Source organism: Ambystoma mexicanum, chromosome 4q (genome assembly GCF_040938575.1).
Source record: "Ambystoma mexicanum isolate Mex_15411 chromosome 4q, UKY_AmexF1_1, whole genome shotgun sequence".
NCBI lineage: Eukaryota > Metazoa > Chordata > Amphibia > Caudata > Ambystomatidae > Ambystoma > Ambystoma mexicanum.
This window is the reverse complement of record NC_090928.1, coordinates 736,017,207-736,035,510: the sequence shown is the minus strand read 5'-3', so window position 1 is coordinate 736,035,510 and position 18,304 is coordinate 736,017,207.

The following is an 18,304-nucleotide window of genomic DNA, read 5'->3' as shown; positions in this document are numbered from 1 at the left end:
TAGAGAGACTGAGATACTGGAATAATACAGTGACTGTCAAATGTATCTCAAAGCAAAAACATACAAAATAGCGTACTTTAATTTACAAAACTACCAAAAATATCTACAAGTCAAAATACAGCATAAAGAATTGGTGGCATCTGAAATTGCTAAAGAAAATCCTCATGCTAGTCAGACATCCATTGGTGGCAGCTAAGGTTCATTGGGATAACCTACTGTACAGACTGAAACATAATTGACCATGAATGAATTTAAAAGTGCAAGAGTTTGACATGTCATCCCCGATTGCTTTAGTGAAGGAGGAATACATGAGCATTGACTAAAAGATCACTAAAGAAATACAACCTGCCATATGGCATGAAAAGAAACGTTGTGCATGTAGTAAATACTAACTTTTGCCTATGTATGGCTCTGGTGCAGAAGACTAACACTACACTACCTCTATTACTACCTGCTGAAAACCAAAACCATGTAGTGGACAAGACAATTTCAAGAGAGGCAGCACAGGAAGTTAGCTAGTTTTTTCATGCATTAAATGTCCCTGTGAATGATAAAGTAAACATGATTTCTAACTTAATTCTTGCTTTCATTCATTTGAGAATGCAGGAGGTTTTGATAACTGGATTTGAAGGGCTGTCTGGAGGAAATCATTTGTTATTTTTGGAGACATATTTCATTTAACTGCATTTGAAGGCCAGTTAAAGTTTACCAATATTTCCCCCCTAAGGCATGCTAATCATAAAAGGTAGTATTGCAAATGTGAACCTTTGATTGAGTTTCCAATGCAAACAACGCCTTCAGATTATGAGTCAATCAGTTGACAGTATATACGCTCAGATGCTGGATAATCTAAAAAATAGGTGTTCATACTAATTAAGTAAGCTAAAGAAATACATGAACAGAGGTTGATTGGCCTAATTTGAGGTGATAAAAGTGGCCCACAACTGATGCACCAAATGATTAAAAGAGAAAGTGCATTCAGTCTGCTTAATGCCAGAATTGGTAGATTTTGAAAAATGTAACAAAAGGATACTGTATACTGACACTCATCCTATTTCCTAATTGAAATCAATTGATAGGTTAAAAGTACATTGCATGAGTATTCCATGTCTGACCATGCCAGTTTGTGATTCAACAAACTAGACAAGTCTGTCTCACATACAGCTGATTTAGAAAGTGTATTATCATTTTTCCTAAAGTGTCAGCTTATTGTACACCACAACATTCATGTAGAATATGGGTAAGGTAAGGATTAGATGGTTTCTTTGACTAGTCAAATATCCAAGAAGGGTTGAGTTATGTGGCCTACATCTGCTAGACTTTCATGCTGCCAATGTTAATGCAAATGTACCATGTATTTTGGAATACAAGAACGTATGGAACATATGGTGTTTTTACTCTCCAGGGAAAGATCTCTATTCAGTGTTAGGAAAAACAGGCTCTATCTAGAAAATACACCGCAACTAAAGGAGGTCAAAAATCACTTCTTCTCCCTGAAACAGAGCACACCTCTTTTATCCATGTATGTTGCCACTCCCATTGCTACATATTTGGGGCAATTTAATTTGGCGATGAGGTGGCTTAAACCTGAGCCATGTCTGACAGTAAAGCCCCCACACTGCTGAGTGTGTGGAAATCATTGGAAAGGAAGTAACAGCATGTAGGTTCTCACAGTGGCACTATTCTTCTGATGCTGATCTGCCACTGCACTTTGTGGTAATGGCTCAGTGTTTGTCTGCCCAATTTTCATACGATTTACTGAACACAGTGAACAGTTCCCTGCACACCTGTGGGGAGTAGAGATCAGCATTAATTAGGATGGCGAAATACAAGTGAAGTGATCATGTAAGTAGTTTAGATGTTGGAAGGCATTAGAATGTGAGATGTTGGGAATTAGCTAAGCAGTTCATTTATTGTGCTTTCCCCAAACATCTGCACCCATTACAGCAATGGTGCTTGTCTTTCTCTTCTTAGTTGTGTAGGTTTTTAAGGGATTTCAGGGAGATGTCCTGCTCGCCCATGTAGAAGTATTTATATAATGAGCTGAATTAAATGACACAGCTATACATTAATTTACACTTCCAATACATTTAGAAATTGGTGAAGACAGTGATGCTTTCGGATTAGAAGCATTTCATAAGATCCTTGTGAGCCTGTTGATCGGGACAAGGGATGGCTGAATCAAGCAGCTCGTCTAGGTTCACAAATGTTTTGGAAGAGCACATTGGAGGTTGTTTGTGTTTCAGAAGTGTGGCTTTGATTGTACTATTGCTTTGCCTGCATACCAGGTTTTTGAGAGTAAGGTGAACCATGGGGTCAGTAGCTGAGTTGGCTTTCAGCAAGGGTCCATTCAGGCCAATGTCAAGGATTCAGCAATTAATCATTGTTGGGTACTGCTTTCCTGAATTGGGACTGCACAACTTGAGAAGCTCCCCTCAATCAAGATCCTGAATCAAAGGCATTTGGACTTTTGCAAATATGGCGGCAGAGGGGAAGTCGGGCAGCAGTTCAATGCTTGGGAAAGGATACCTATACCACTTTGAGTCATGTGCCACTATTAAGAGTTTAAGATGTTGACCTGCAGGAGTGCCTGCATAATAATAAAGATGAGAACTGACCAAGTAAGTGTTTGGAAAATAGAGATGCAGATAACTGAGTTGATTAAGAACAGTATATCCAGCTGTGGTATACTACATTAGTAAAATAGTAGACTAGCTGCATGAAGTGGAAATTGGCCATGACCACTTGAAACCCTTGTGAAAAAGACCTCATGCAGACAAAGGGGAAAGCACATCTCACAGGTACAGGGCACATATGAATCCCCATGATATTTCTTCACATTTTCACTGTGCTTATTTCCATTTTTTTTACTAGTCTGAAACACCTGCCAAAAGCTTTTATATTATGTTGCATAAATAGGAGGGCAGATGTGGTTTCATACTCAATGTATGATAAACCCAAATGTAAGGCTTGTAGGTGTTCATCAACATCATTACAAATTATTAAACAAGGTGAGATCCAGGACAGCTGTGGACATCCTACATTCTTCCGTCTGCAGCTAACACGTGCCATATATTTCTAACTCATTATTTAAAAACCAAAATCCTCTAATGACTCACCTAATAGGTCACAAGCACATATTAGACAAAGACCTATTCAATAAATATGTGATTTATTTATATGCATTGATCTATAGTGCCCAGGCTAACATGAAAGCCACCCTGCATATATGATAGTGCCATGTCGTTTAATCCTGCTTCTGGATTCACCACAATTCAATGTTAAAATAGGTATGAGCCAGCAAGAAAAGATCACTTTCTATGGAAATTAGGTTGTCATCTTTAATAAGAAGTCAGCGCAGGTCACGCCGTACTTTAAATGTTTCTCTTAAGGTTGCCGGCGGAAGAGCCATTGCACCGATCAGGCGTATGAGTTAATAACAATGTGTTTTTGTACGAGGAATAGAGTCCTCTTTTAAGAGCTACGGCTTCAGACCGTATGAGGTCCGTCCCATGTTCCCACTTTGCTTTTTCTATTGAGACATTCTTTAAACGTATTGCTCCCAGGAGAAAATGTTCCATTAGAAAGCATCATAGTAAGTAATGGACTTCATAAGTGAGTTGGCATAAGAATACATGATGTTACTTCAGCTTGTTTAAGGTTAGGTTGCATATTTTAGTTGAGCACATAAGCGTCAAGTGGAAATGAAGACATACTCATCACTCAACAGTCCATAGTTGATAGGTGCAACCACTTTGGGAACTAAAGCAAACGGAGGGCAAACACTTAATTCAACTTAAAGAATGGAATAAAGTCTGGTCGCAAAGAAAACAAGAAGAGACTAGCATCATTTGGCCTACTGATAACTGCTATATTGAAATGGGAAAGCAATGCATTGTTTTTTCATATGCTGCAATGCTGTTTTGGGGAGGAGGGGTGCTACACTGAAATATCTGCTGGAAACCATACTAATAAATACATTGCACTACAGAAAATCAATAAATTAAGAAATGCTTACAAACATAACCCCGCTTATTTTTAAATTGACATTAAAAACATGATCCTGTAAACAACATGGCATATTTATTTGTACACGGAATTCCCTAGGTTCCTGGAGAAGGAATAGAGCTGAACCAGTGCCCCGAGTGATAGCTCCTTCAGGCGTGGGCCCAGTGGGTTGGAACGAAGACTCTCGGTTGTGGTATGCAGCAAATTGGTAAGCTGTTAGCGCGATTTAAGGGACAAGGTGCTTACTTCAAAGCTCACTATAAGTGATAGCAATCATCCTTGCTGATATGGAAATACATCTCTTTCATTCATTTGAGTTCCTGAGTGGCAGGGACAGGATCTGCAAGTCTTCTGGTAAGTCACCCCAAAACTCGTTGGGACTGTAAGGAAGCTGTGTGATATCAGAAGAAGAGCCTGACAAGGATATCTGAACCCCACTGGCTACAGCAAGCTGCTCCTGGGAGAACCCATCCTGAATAACTCCTGAGCCAAACCCTTGGGCAGACTCAGACTATTCAAGGCGTACCTTTGCAACACAGATACACCAATGCACAGGGAGTGCATCTCTGTCTGGTTTAGTGGTACCATGCCAACAGTACCCTGTCGGATGGATTGAGTGGAAAGCAGTTCTTGAGAGGCCTTCTAAAGACCCCAGGGATCAATGCTGCAAGGAATTCCCAAAGTGTGCATAACTGTTAGTTGAAGAAATACTGATGAGGTCTTTTCTCAAAGGGATAGTGTTTTTACTGGGCGTTTGTTAGGAACCCTATGAGCTCAATGGTTGAAGCGCTATTGCTGTGTTGTCTACTAAGAACAGTGTTCTGGGGCCCAAGTCTTCTGGATTCTCATGTAAGGGACACGTGCATCAGGGATACGGGTTTCTGGGAGTCGATTACCCCTCACTCAGCTGGAGCACACAATTCGCATCACTCTGCTTACTATAGGAGGTCATCCTGGACCTTTGTCACTAAGCCAGTGGGCAAAGCCACACAAAAAAACACAACAAACATGATTTTATTTTTGAAAGAATGCATGATGACAGAAGTTCTCCCATGTTTGTTATGCCTCACTGACCTCAAAGACATTTTAATATTTTTCCATTTCACCGTGAAATAGAAGTGATATTTTTGTGTATGTGATATGGCTTAATATTAAAACCTTTCACATACAAATACAAACAGAAGATGTACACACAGTAAACAATTTTTAAAAGAACAGTCATCATACCTCATTACATTGATAATAAAAATTACACTAAGTTAATTTCTAAAACACGAATAGAGCAGTTCAAACGAAGCTCCATAAGAGCATAGTACAATAATAAAGTGTGTTCATCAAAGTGATGTAAGTTCTAAAAACAGCTTAAATCTGTACATGCATCATGTCAAAAAGCTTCAGCAGGAACCTAGAAAGTGCTGTTGTGAGAGCAATACTATGGCCTTGCATCAGACGAATTCACAACGATTATTCTGCCAAGTCGAATTGAACATGAACAAAAGGGCTAAAATAAATATTTCTTAAATTTTTAACAGCAGTGCAATATAATGAAATGTTTTAGAGTTTCTATTAGATCTTTGACATGATATACAGGGTAATTCATAGAAATTCGAACAAAAGTGGCGCACGCGGCTGGCGCACATTGTCCCCGTGCGATACACTGCGCCAGCCACGTGCGAAAAAATCCTATTAATCGCACAGCGTTTTCATGGATGTTAGCCTCCGAAACCAGCCGTGGCGCAGAGTGGCGCAGCGACCCTGCAGCAGCGCCAGTTACGCCCCCAAGAACGCCCTCGCGCAAGGAAAAGCCTTCAAAATTCCCAAATCATCGCGAACGGCTGCGCTAACCCTGGACCAGTTCACAGGGCTGCCAAACAGCAAACGCCAAGCGGGGAACGTGTATTTCAGTGGTTCGCGGGAAGTTTCACACGCGATTGTCCTGGGTACGTGTACATAAGGGGTGCGTGGGAAGTAACACACGCGATTCCATCAGGGCACGTGTATTCCAGGGGTGCGCGGGAAGTATCACACGCAAAAACAGCAGGGTACGTGCATTTCAGGGGTGCGCGGGAAGTATCACACGCAATTCCATCAGGGTACGTGTATTCCAGGGGTGCGCGGGAAGTATCACACGCAAAAGCAGCAGGGTATGTGTATTCCAGGGGTGGGCGGGAAGTATCACACGCAAAAGCAGCAGGGTATGTGTATTTCAGGGGTGCGCAGGAAGTATCACCCACGATTCCATCAGGGTACGCGTATTCCAGGGGTGCGCGGGGAGCACCATAAGTGAATTGCACGTGTGGGTCCTCCCAGGTGTTCCCTCTACACCCTCCACGGCCCCTGCAGGCGGCCCACACCACAGGGGCCTACCCTGCACATGTCCCGCAGGCAGCCCATCCACCATGCCCACGCCCCCCAGCCAACCCACATGTCACCCTGCACTACTGCCCACCAACGCATGTCCCCCTGCACCCCCAGCCCCCGGGGGCTCCCTCCACCAGGCTCCCACTCATGTCCAACTCATGTCTCCCACCACCCCCACCCCCCAGCCGTGCAGGGCAGCCTCCATCAGGCCCCCACTCATGTCTCCCATCACCCCCAACCCCCAGCAGTGCAGGGCACCCTCCACCAGGCCCCCACTCAAGTCCAACTCATGTATCCCATCACCCCCACCCCCCAGCAGTGCAGGGCACCCTCCACCAGGCCCCCACTCATGTCTCCCATCACCCCCACCCCCCAGCAGTGCAGGGCAGCCTCCACCAGGCCCCCACTCATGTCCAACTCATGTCTCCCATCACCCCCACCCCCCAGCAGTGCAGGGGCACCCTCCACCAGGCCCCCACTCATGTCTCCCACCCCCCAGCAGTGCAGGGCACCCTCCATCAGGCCCCCACTCATGTCTCCAATCACCCCACCCCCTAGCAGTGCAGGGCACCCTCCACCAGGCCCCCATGTTAGGGAGAATTCTCTGTTTAGGCTGAATTTCCTAACCTAGTGAGTCCCCCATCAGCTTTGCTGGATTTCTGGAGTTTGTTTTTTCCATCCTGCCAAGAGTGAGACTCTTTTCCTCCCATTCTTGGACATGAATGTGTGTAATTCCTTTGAATGTCAATGTGTTCTGAGGGCTATGGGGTCTTTTACTCCATAGGGTCTCATATGTTTTTCTATGTGTGTTACACCGCACCCTACGTGCTGTAACACTGGGGCATCCTAGCGGACCTCCACCATAGACTCCATACCCCGGGGACTGACTACTGTCTCCCCGGGCATGTAAAGTCACCATTGGCTTTACTAGACCTAAATTTACTAACAGAACTAGTACCAACCATCTTATTGTGGACGTGGTAGTAGGGGTAATTCGATTACTCCCTGGTCTGTTACTCGAGGGGGGCACTGTCCCATCCCCCCTCGTCGAGTTTTGGCTGGTGGCAGTGGAAACTACTTGTTATGTTCGACCCCGGACATAACCCTATGGGATTCGTCCCATTGTTGGAGATTGATACTTTTCCTCGTTAATCTCTAACGTACCACCGGTCTACTTATCTTAAATAAGTTTATCGGATGGTATTTTCTGCCAGAACTCGGTTTTTAAAATGGCGTCTGTGTTCATCTCTGTGACTCCTAAACCAGTTGAGCCCTTTGTTCCACTTTTGGCGGGCCTCTGTACAGAGACCCTCCAAAGTGGTGCCATTCTGTCTGGGTTACCACAGGGGTGTGGGAGGGAGTTTAGGCACCCTGGACCGAGTTGCCTTGCCAACTCCGGTCGCACTCTGGAGTGATTGGCCCAAGTGGTGAGTCTCCCCGCTCACTACTTAGCGAGTGTTGATTGACAGCTAGGCTGAATGAATGGGGGTTTTCTGCATAAAAGCAGGGCTTTTGGGACTGGATCTTCAGAAGTCACCACAGGACCTAAGAATCCGACGAGGGTAACGCTGAGCCGACCTGCACGACGACACCTCCGGTGGAGCCCTGCGGAACAGACTCACCACTTCCCGACGACAGAGGAGATCTCCCTTCCGGAGTGTCTCTTCCCCTGACTGGTGGGAACAACCAGTCCCCTTTGCTTTTTCTTCGCCTCAGGACGCGGTGGTCGAATTGCCAGTACAGAGCACCCTGGCAACCGGATAGCCACTTCCCCTGTACCGCGACCAAAAGGTGGTGCCTTGTGACGGAGCAGTCCGCGGCTGGTCTCTCCCCTGGTGGTGCACCGGACTTCATTTTTCTTCGACGACGAGATCATCTCTACTCTTGGCAAAGACCCGTCGTGCATCCACCACCAGGAACAACTGCCCCCGCCGGAGCTGTCTCTCCACAACAAGGTACCATGTCCGCCTGGCTTCCCTTTCGATCGGTTCGAGTGAGGTGTCTTAATCCTCGCCTTCCCATTGGGTCGCCTCCAAGCTTTTTCTCACGTATTGTTCTGAACTGGTTCAATCTGCCGATAACAATTTGCTACAAAGACTCGGACGCATTTCCACTAGAGACTTTTTGAAACATATCGCCTTGCCTCTCTCCGAGTGGGCCTGGCCTCTGAACTTTATGATCTATTGTGGTTCTTGCCTTCGTGCCTTGCATTTTATCCATGAAGTATTGAACTGTGTTGATTTCGTAACCTGCCTATTTTTCTCTCCCGTCTTAGCTAATATTAGAGTGCCATCTAGGTTGAGGTATACACCTCTGTCTGAAAATAAGTGATACCGGTAGAACCTAGACTTGTCGAAATATTGTTAGGGGGATTGATCATTTTCTTCTGCGTAGAGTAATTGTAATTGAAGTGTTTGCCGTGATAGTGCCATATTGTTTTCTATAGATGTTCCGTTATAAATAAATACCTTAATATCTTTACACTGAAGCCTTGTTGCGTGTTTGCTTATCTTACTGTGAAGAATTATCCTATTTTGTATACTCCACATACTGCTCAACTCTTCTTGAGGGAAGTCTGACTGCTCAGCCACAGCTACCAAGTGAATCTGTGTGGTACAGACTGCTACCAAGTGGGTTCACTGCCAAACACTTGTAGTCCTAAATCTTTTGCAGTGGTCCCAGAGGGAACTGCACAGGTTTCCGCCTAACACTGGTGTACAGCGGTGGGATTTGTATCGAGTATACAGTTTAGAGTACTTTTCAACGCTTTAGGATAACTAACCACAAAGCTTACCACTAAAAAGCAACTTTCAAAAACATGTCTACGATGGAAACTTACAGTCAAGAATCCTTGTCAGGTGAAAATACTGAGAGTTTGCAAGCTCTCTGTAGGCAAGAGAATCTTTCCGTAAGAGGCAAGAAGTTTGAACTAATAGAGAGATTGCTGGCGAACCAAAGTCTGGGTACTGGTTCAGAGGAACCAATTTCTCCAGCAAATGTAGATAACAGTGATGGTGTTGATCTGAATCGTAATTCTGATGATAAAGATGAAGAGGCTGACGAGGACGGAGAGGCTAACGCAACTGTCTCCCCTGCTCCTCTATCTGCCTTACCAGCTGTACCTACGGGGCCCATACCAGGTCCCACAAGTAACCCTGCTTATTTTGAACTTGAAAAAATGAAGCTCGAATTAGAATACAAACGGTTCTTGGCTCAATCTGAACGAAACCAAGAGCTCGAGTTCAGACGGATGAATGCCCAGGCTGAGCAGAAGCAAGCTGAGTTAAGACTTAGGGAAATAAAACTTAATCACGAGTTAGAAATGAAAAAGTTGTCTATGGAAAATGCTTCTCTCTCCTCTCGTTCCTCTAGGAGCTCCAGTCCCAAAAAACCCCGGATGCCGAAGGAATTAGTGGGTATGTATGAACCGAGATTGGATGTGTTGGATTGGTTAAAACTGTTTGAGTACAATCATGGGCTCCAGGACATCACCGGGAATGCTTTTCTTCCCTGGTTGTTCTCTAGGCTCCCTCCTGTTGCGACTGATGTGGTAATGAGGTTGGGGGAGGCGGATAAGACGGATTACGAAAGTGTGAAACTAGCTTTAATAGCTAGATTCGGGAAGACCCCTTCCCAGTATCTTAAGAGGTTTAGAACCCTCAAAAAGCATGATGGTACCCCTTGGGCTACCTGGGTGAGTGAAGGGTTGAAAAACTTAGAAGGATGGATTAAGGGTTACAAAGTGAACACTTATGAGGGTATGAAGAATCTTTTTATGTTGGAGTCGATTTATGATGCCTGTTCTCCTGAGCTCAGACAGCACTTGGGTGATTCGAAGGAATTGGATTCCCGGACGCTAGCTAAGGCCGCTGACTTGTGGGTTGCCAACAGGGCTACTCATAAGGATTCTGGGGCAACTCAGAAAAAGGATGAGGGAAAACAGCCTAAAAAAGACTCAAAAGAGAATTCGAATAACTCAAATTCCAAAGAGGGCCCCAAACAAAATCAGAAGGGTAAGCCACAAGGAAAACCACAGCAGAATAGTGTGTCTTCTGGTGCCAAACCGGAAGGAGGTCAGAACAAACCACCATTCCAAAAAGCGTTCGGTAAATGCTTTGTTTGTGGCTCGACTGACCACGTGAAAGGAGATCCCAGATGTAAGGGTAAACCTTCAGGGGTCCAGCTTGTCTCCCTAGCCTTCGCTCCAGAGGAGGAAGTCCAAATGGCAAGTGGAAACTTTCTACTGCTAGCTGATGAACCCATTGGAGTCTCAGCCAGCGTTTCTTTAGTATCTCTGGGGTTGTGGGAACAACAGAATTTAGATGTCTATAATTCTATCCCCGATAATACTAAAGAGTATTATAAGGACAGTGTCCAGGTGAATGGCCAGGAGACTCCTGCCATTAGGGACACTGGGGCCAGCATAACTGTGGTGGATAAATCGTTTTTTCAGGCTGAGGATGTTGCTAAGGCACCCAAACGCCTCACCAAGTTAGCTGGAGGGCCTGTGCAGATGCTTCCCCAATTACCAGTTCTCATCCAGTGTAACGACATGACTGTAAAGATACCTGTCAGCATACAGAGTGAGGTACCAGGACGCGTAATGTTGGGTAACGATTTGAAAACTCTCGGAGTTGTATTGCATACTCCCAGACCTCCTAGTAAACGGTTACAGGAGCTAACCAGATCCGCAAGAGAGAGGACCATGCGCGGTACTCTCCAGGAGATGATGAAGACAGAAATCACTCCTGCTCCACTAGAATTGTTGGCAGCTGTCTCCAAGAAATCAGAAGCGAAAGGGAAACCTAAGACTTTTATCCCGAAACCGGCAGCCAGCATTTCAGTGCAGCCAACACGGACTTCCACGCGGTTGTCCAAAAATACACCCGTAACTCCACCTCCAGCTGAGGCTGAGAGGGAGGTACAACCCTGTGTGGTAGAATTAGACTCTTAGGAAGAGCTAATGGAAGGCCAGGAACTCATTGGAGATCTGGATCCTGTTGACCATCCTGAGCTGCAGTCTTTACTGGCAGAAGGTGGACCCAGCAGGGCAGACTTCAGTAAAGGGCAGAGAAAATGTCCAACTCTGGAAGGTCTTCGCCACCAGGCAGAAGCTCAGGCTGAAGGGCAAGAGCCTGGGAAATACAGGTTGCACTGGGAAGATGGCCTCTTCTACAGTGAACCGACCGAGTCTGCACCTGGAGACTACAAACGACTTGTAGTACCCCAAGAGGACAGACCACAGTTCTTGCAGTTAGCCCACGAGATTCCTTTGGCTGGTCACTTGAGTTTCAAGAAGACTAAGGAAAGGCTCTCTCTCTACTTCTATTGGCCAAAGATGGGGGCCGAAGTAGAAAAACACTGCAGGAGCTGCCACACCTGCCAGACCTCTGGTAAGGTTGGCTCCAAGAATGTGCACCTTTAGTGCCTCTCCCAGTTGTGGGAGTCCCATTTGAGCGAGTAGGGATTGACATTGTTGGTCCCCTTGATCCTCCAACCTCCTCAGGCAACAGGTTTATACTTGTTGTAGTAGACCATGCTACTAGGTATCCTGAGGCAATTCCTATGAGGACTGTTACAGCTCCGGCTGTGGCTAAGGCCTTCCTTGGTATTTTTACTAGGGTCGGGTTTCCTAAGGAAGTAATCTCTGACCGGGGGTCAAACTTTATGTCCCACTACATGAAAGCCATGTGGAAAACCTGCAGAGATACTTACAAGTTCTCAATAGCTTACCACCCCCAAACCAATGGGTTGGTTGAACGGTTCAACCGAACCATGAAGAGCATGATAGGTGCTTTAGAGGAACCCCTTAAGCGTAAGTGGGACCTTCTACTGCCATGCCTTCTCTTTGCTTATAGAGAGTTCCCTCAGGAGGGAGTAGGTTATTCTCCCTTCGAGCTTCTCTATGGTCATCCCGTCAGAGGTCCATTGGCCCTGATTAAGGGGGGGTTGGGGAGTGCTCCTTCCCCCAAGCCAGTCAGACTGACTGACTATGTGATAGGTCTCCGGAGGAGAATGTCGCACATGATGACGGAAGCAAGCGATAACTTGAAAGCTGGACAAGCATTGGTCAAGCACTGACACGATCAAAAGGCTAACATGGTTGAGTTCGCTCAAGACCAGCTCATTCTCGTTATGATCCCAACAAGGCAGAGGGCCTTGCAAGACAAATGGATGGGACCCTTCAGAGTTGTGGGTAAACTCGGAGAGGTCAACTATCTGGTGGACTTGGGCAATCCCAAGGAGGCTCCGACAGTCTTTCACACCAACCGACTCAAAGCGTATGTCTCAAGACCTGATATAGGAGCATTGCTTCTAGCATCATCCGAGGAAGAAGAAGAGAGTGAAGCTCTTCCGGATCTCCTCAGAGGCTTACCTTTGGACGAAAAAGTTGAAGGAGTAAATCTCTCTTCAAATCTGACACCTGAGCAACAAGAAGAGTGCAAATCTATGTTGAATCAGTTTGCCTCTCTGTTCTCGCTTTCACCAGGCTTGACCCCTTGGGGCCAGCATGACATACTCACTGGTGACTGTCTGCCTGTCAAAAGCAGAGGATACCGAATGTCAGAGAACGTACAAACCCACATCAAAGGTGAGGTCAGCAAGATGCTCGATCTCGGGTTAATAGAGACCTCTACTAGTCCATGGTCTAGCCCAGTTGTGTTAGTACCAAAGGCCGGATATAAAGAGCTTAGATTCTGCGTGGATTATAGAGCTCTTAATGCAGTCACCAAGACTGATGCCCACCCTTTGCCAAGAACAGATGAGTTGGTGGATAAACTTGGCGCCGCCAAGTTCCTCAGCACATCTGACTTGACGTCAGGCTATTGGCAAATAGCCCTGACAGACCATGCCAAGGAGAAAACTGCATTTTCTACCCCCGTTGGTTTATACCAGTTTAAGGTAATGCCTTTCGGATTGAAAAATGCACCTGCTACGTTTCAATGGATGGTAAACCAGGTTCTGAATGGGATGGAGGACTTCTGCATGGCATACTTGGATGACATCGCAGTGTTCAGCAATTCCTGGGAAGAACATGTAACCCACCTGAGAGATGTTTTGCAGGATCTTGGACAAGCCAATCTGACCATAAAGGCGAGTAAATGCCAAATTGTGCAGAGTAAGGTAGTCTATCTTGGACATGAGGTAGGAGGTGGAGAAATAAGGCCTTTGCTCAGTAAGATTGAAGCTGTGCAAAATTGGACAACACCTACTACTCAAACCCAAGTGAGAGCCTTCCTAGGCCTCACTGGGTACTACAGGAATTTCATAGAGAACTATGGGACCATAGCTTCTCCAGTGAATGTCATCTCCTCGCCCAAATTTCCTAAAAATGTTAGGTAGAATGAGGAGTGCAATCAGGCTTTTGAAAACCTGAAAAAGGCTCTTTGCCAAGCCCCAGTACTCAGAACTCCTGATTACCACCAACACTTCATTGTGCAGACAGATGCTTCAAATGTAGGAATAGGTGCCGTACTCAGACAACTGGATGGGAAAGGTAGGGAGCACCCCGTTTGCGTCATCAGCCGCAAGCTGAAGGATCCTGAAACAAGGTGGGCAACAATCGAAAGAGAGTGCTTTGCTATCGTGTGGGCTCCTGAGAAGTTTAGGCCGTACTTGTATGGTTCTACTTTTGTCATTTAGACTGACCACCAACCCTTGAGATGGTTAATGCAAATGAAAGGGGAAAACCCAAAACTACTGAGAGGGTTGATCTGCCTGCAAGGGTTTGATTTCATCATTGAGCACAGGTCAGGGTGTCACCACCAAAATGCTGATGGTCTCTCTAGGATGTATGTCATCGACTAGAGGTATGAGATTCATCCAGGAGTGGATTAAATCCTCCTGTCCCTTAGTCTGGGGGGGGGGCGAGTGTTAGGGAGAATTCTCTGTTTAGGCTGAATTTCCTAACCTAGTGAGGCCCCCAGCAGCTTTGCTGGATTTCTGGAGTTTGGTTTTTTCCATCCTGCCAAGAGTGAGACTCTTTTTCTCCCACTCTTGGACATGAATGTGTATAATTCCTTTGAATGTCAATGTGTTCTATGGGCTATTTGGTCTTTTACTCCATAGGGTCTCATATGTTTGGCTATGTGTGTTACACTGCACCCTCCATGCCGTAGCACTGGGGTGTCCTAGCGGATCTCCATCATAGACTCCATACCCGGGGACAGACTACTGTCTCCCCGGGCATGTAAAGTCACCATTGGCTTTACTAGACCTAAATTTACTAACAGAACTAGTACAAACCATCCTATTGTGGATGTACTAGTAGGGGTAATTCGATTACTCCTGGGTCTGTTATTCGAGGGGGCACTGTCCCGTCCCCCCTCGTCGAGTTTTGGCTGGTGGCAGTGGAAACTACTTGTTATGTTCGACCCCGAATATAACCCTATGGGATTCTTCCCATTGTTGGAGATTGATACTTTTCCTCGTTAATCTCTAACATACCACCGGTTTACTTATCTTAAATAAGTCTATCGGATGGTATTTTCTGCCAGAACTTGGTTTTAAAATGGCGTCTGTGTTCGTCTCTGTGACTCCTAAACCAAAGGTTGAGCCCTTTGTCCCACTTTTGGCGAGCTTCTGCACAGAGACCCTCCAAAGTGGTGCCATTCTGTCTGGGGTACCACTGGGGTGTGGGAGGGGGTTTAGGCACCCTGGACCGAGTTGCCTTGCCAACTCCGGTCGCACTCTAGAGTGATTGGCCCAAGTGGTGAGAAACCCCGCTCACCACTTAGCATGTGTTGATTGACAGCTAGGCTGAATGAATGGGGGTTTTCTGCATAAAAGCAGGGCTTTTGGGACTGGATCTTCAGAAGTCGCCACAGGACCTAAAGAATCCGACGAGGCTAAAGCTGAGCCGACCTGCAACGACGACACCTCCGGTGGATCCCTGCTGAACTTACTCACCACTTCCCGAGGACAGAGGAGATCTCCCTGCCGTAGAGTCTCTTCCCCTGACTGGTGGGAACAACCAACATGTCATCACAATCTAGATCCCTGGCCCTTATGGTCAGCCTCCCAATGCCAAACACCCACCCACTTAGAAATGGCAGTAACATGATAGAACCCCAATTGCAAGTTTGGAAATGAACACATGTCCCTCACATACACCCAATGGGTGTCAGTGAATGTCAAAACCCATATCATGATATGCATGAAACCAATGAGATGATACTACACATTGAAGTTTGAAGAAAAAATATGTATTAAAAGCAACATAAATTGAATCAAAAATAAACAAACAATAATGGAAATTTAAAAAAAAATGAACCAGCAGGTCTGTGAAATAATGCAAAACCGCAAATCATAATCCAAAGGAAAGGTGTCCAAAGTCACAGTCCACAAAAGTAAATATAATGGAAAATTAAAATCGAAAACCATTGCTCCATGGGTAAATCATTAAAAAAAATGAAAATCCAAAAGATAACTATATACAGATAAACAATCCAGGGTCCATGATCCCAACAGAAGAAATGAAACCTATCTAATAACACTACCTAAAAAAAAGAAACTATATACAAACATGTGGCCCATTGTCCAAAAGGTCCAAAAAAAATGCAAAACCAAAGAAAACCTAACACTAACTACAGAACTATTTACAAGGGCAGCGGGATAGTCCGACGGCTCACTTTGGGATGTTCCGGGCCAGGGCATCATCGAACTCCTGCTCAATGTCCTGGAGGTGGTCCTCCTCCATGGTCCCGAGGGTCCCCAGGGCCGTCGACATGTTCACCCCAAACTCCCTGCAGATTGCCTCGAGGCACTCGGCCCGCCTCAGGGCCCTCCCCATGGAGTTCTCCACCCTGATCATCGTGAGCCGTGCCTCTTCTGCCCGCTGCCGCTCCGCATCTATGGCGTGGCCCAACCGCTGCCACACGGAATACACTTCCCGTCCTGGGTCCTCCTGCCCTCCGGCTGATGCCTGCCCCTCCGATGTCGAAGCCCCCCCCGAGCCATCATGGCTCCCACCACGTTGCTGCTGCTGCTGTGCCTCTGCCCGTGCACTGCCTCCTGCTGCCTGCACATCCTCTGCTGGCTGGGGTGCAGTCGTTGATGTGGCCACCCCTACTGGACGTCCGACTCCCGACTGAGGCAGGGAGGCCTCCTCCACCAGCCTGGCCGCACCGTCAGAGGCAGCTCCACAGGGCACCCATGTGACTAATGGGTGGGAAGATGGCACGGAGGACGACTGGCGCATAGGGGGTTCAGTTGAGGAGGGGGTCTGAGCAAGCCCCATCAAACGGAGGAATCCGGCCTGGTTGACCTGTCCCAGTAGGCCGACGCGGTCAACAAGCCATTCGAGATGACATGCAGTCTCCTCATGAAAAGACTGCAGGTCACCTCGCATGGCCCGTTGACGCAACGCCACACCAGTCAGGACATCCCCTGCCTGAAAACAGGTCTGGACGTAGGCATCCCTGCTGGTGCAAGATGATGCAGTGACAGGATCAGGGACAGGATTGCACACAGGCACCTCCGCGGCGACCTGTGCTGCCTCCTGTCCCTGGTCCTGCACTGCACCACTAGCACCAGTGGAATCCCCACCTCCAGACACCGTCTCTGTTGCTTGCACAGCCTCCTCCTCCACCAAACCCCTCACCAACCTGGATGACTCCATGCCATCTTCCCCCGTTGGGCCCTGTGGGGTCCCAGCGGCCCCTTCTGCTGCCGAGGAGTCCAACTCCGACCTCCGCCTCTTGGAGCTCCCCCCGGCAGCTGCGGCCTGGGACGTGGCACCGGACTCCTCACTCCCTGACGAGATCACAACCTGAGAGGGGACCCGGGCCTTGCGTCTCCGGCTGGCGGTGCGATCCCCGCCGCTGTGCTCCACAGCACCTTCTCCGTCCTCTTCATCAGTTGACGCTGCAGACAGGGAGAAATAAAACACAGGCATCAGGCACTGTACAATGTGGACACATACACACATGACAGTTGCACATGCGTGGCATTGGCAAACCTCAGACATGGCATCACAATTGGCAACACACATGTCATTTCAACCTGTACACATGAGCCATACCACAGCCACATCGCAACTGCCAGCACCATCCATACACATACAACAGCATGAGCAGGCAAAGGTGAGTCAGACATCACATGCAACACAGGGAGTGCACTACACATGCACGCACACCACCACACTTGCATGCATGTGTACACCTCAGCCAACTGTCGCAGTGTTCAGATGGGCATCCATGTCACATCTGCCAATCAGGCTTCCACATCCCGCTGTCACATGAATCCATGTTGCATCACTGTTGCACCCTTGTCAAATACACACACATGCACATGTACACAGTGCGGATACATGCAGCTGAAAACAACATACATGCGTGACATCACGAACATGCCTACTTACATACACATTCATCCAAACATGTGTGCCCACACAACTGCATTTGGCATGCAAGCGTACACACACAAGCATCATCCATGTCTCACACATGACAGCCCTCGTTTGTGTTAGCCTCACGGCCCTGTACACCCCCACCCATACTCGGCCCCATACAAACAGATGTGCAACCGGCACACTACTGGCACATCACCACACCGCACAGCTTACAATCATGATGCATGTACACTTACCGCTCGACTCCAGACGGGTCTTCCTCTCAAGGACCTGGACGTGGAGCGCTGGCGATATGTGTTCCAGGACCCTCATCTGATCTTCCGTCAAGTCGCCCGGCGCCCCTTAGCGTCCGCTGCCTTCAAGAGGTGCCGGCCTTGTTCAGGGTCCTGAACCTGAAGTCCTCCCAGCGCTTTTTGACATGTTGGAAGTCGCGGACTGCCACCCCCTCCGCGTTGATGGCAGTCACGATGTCCGTCCAGATCCGAGTCCGTCCTTCCTTGTCGGCGCGCACACTTCCGAAGAGGGCATCATACTGCCCCAGGACTTGCTCCACCAGGACACCAACTTCCCTGGCACTGAAGC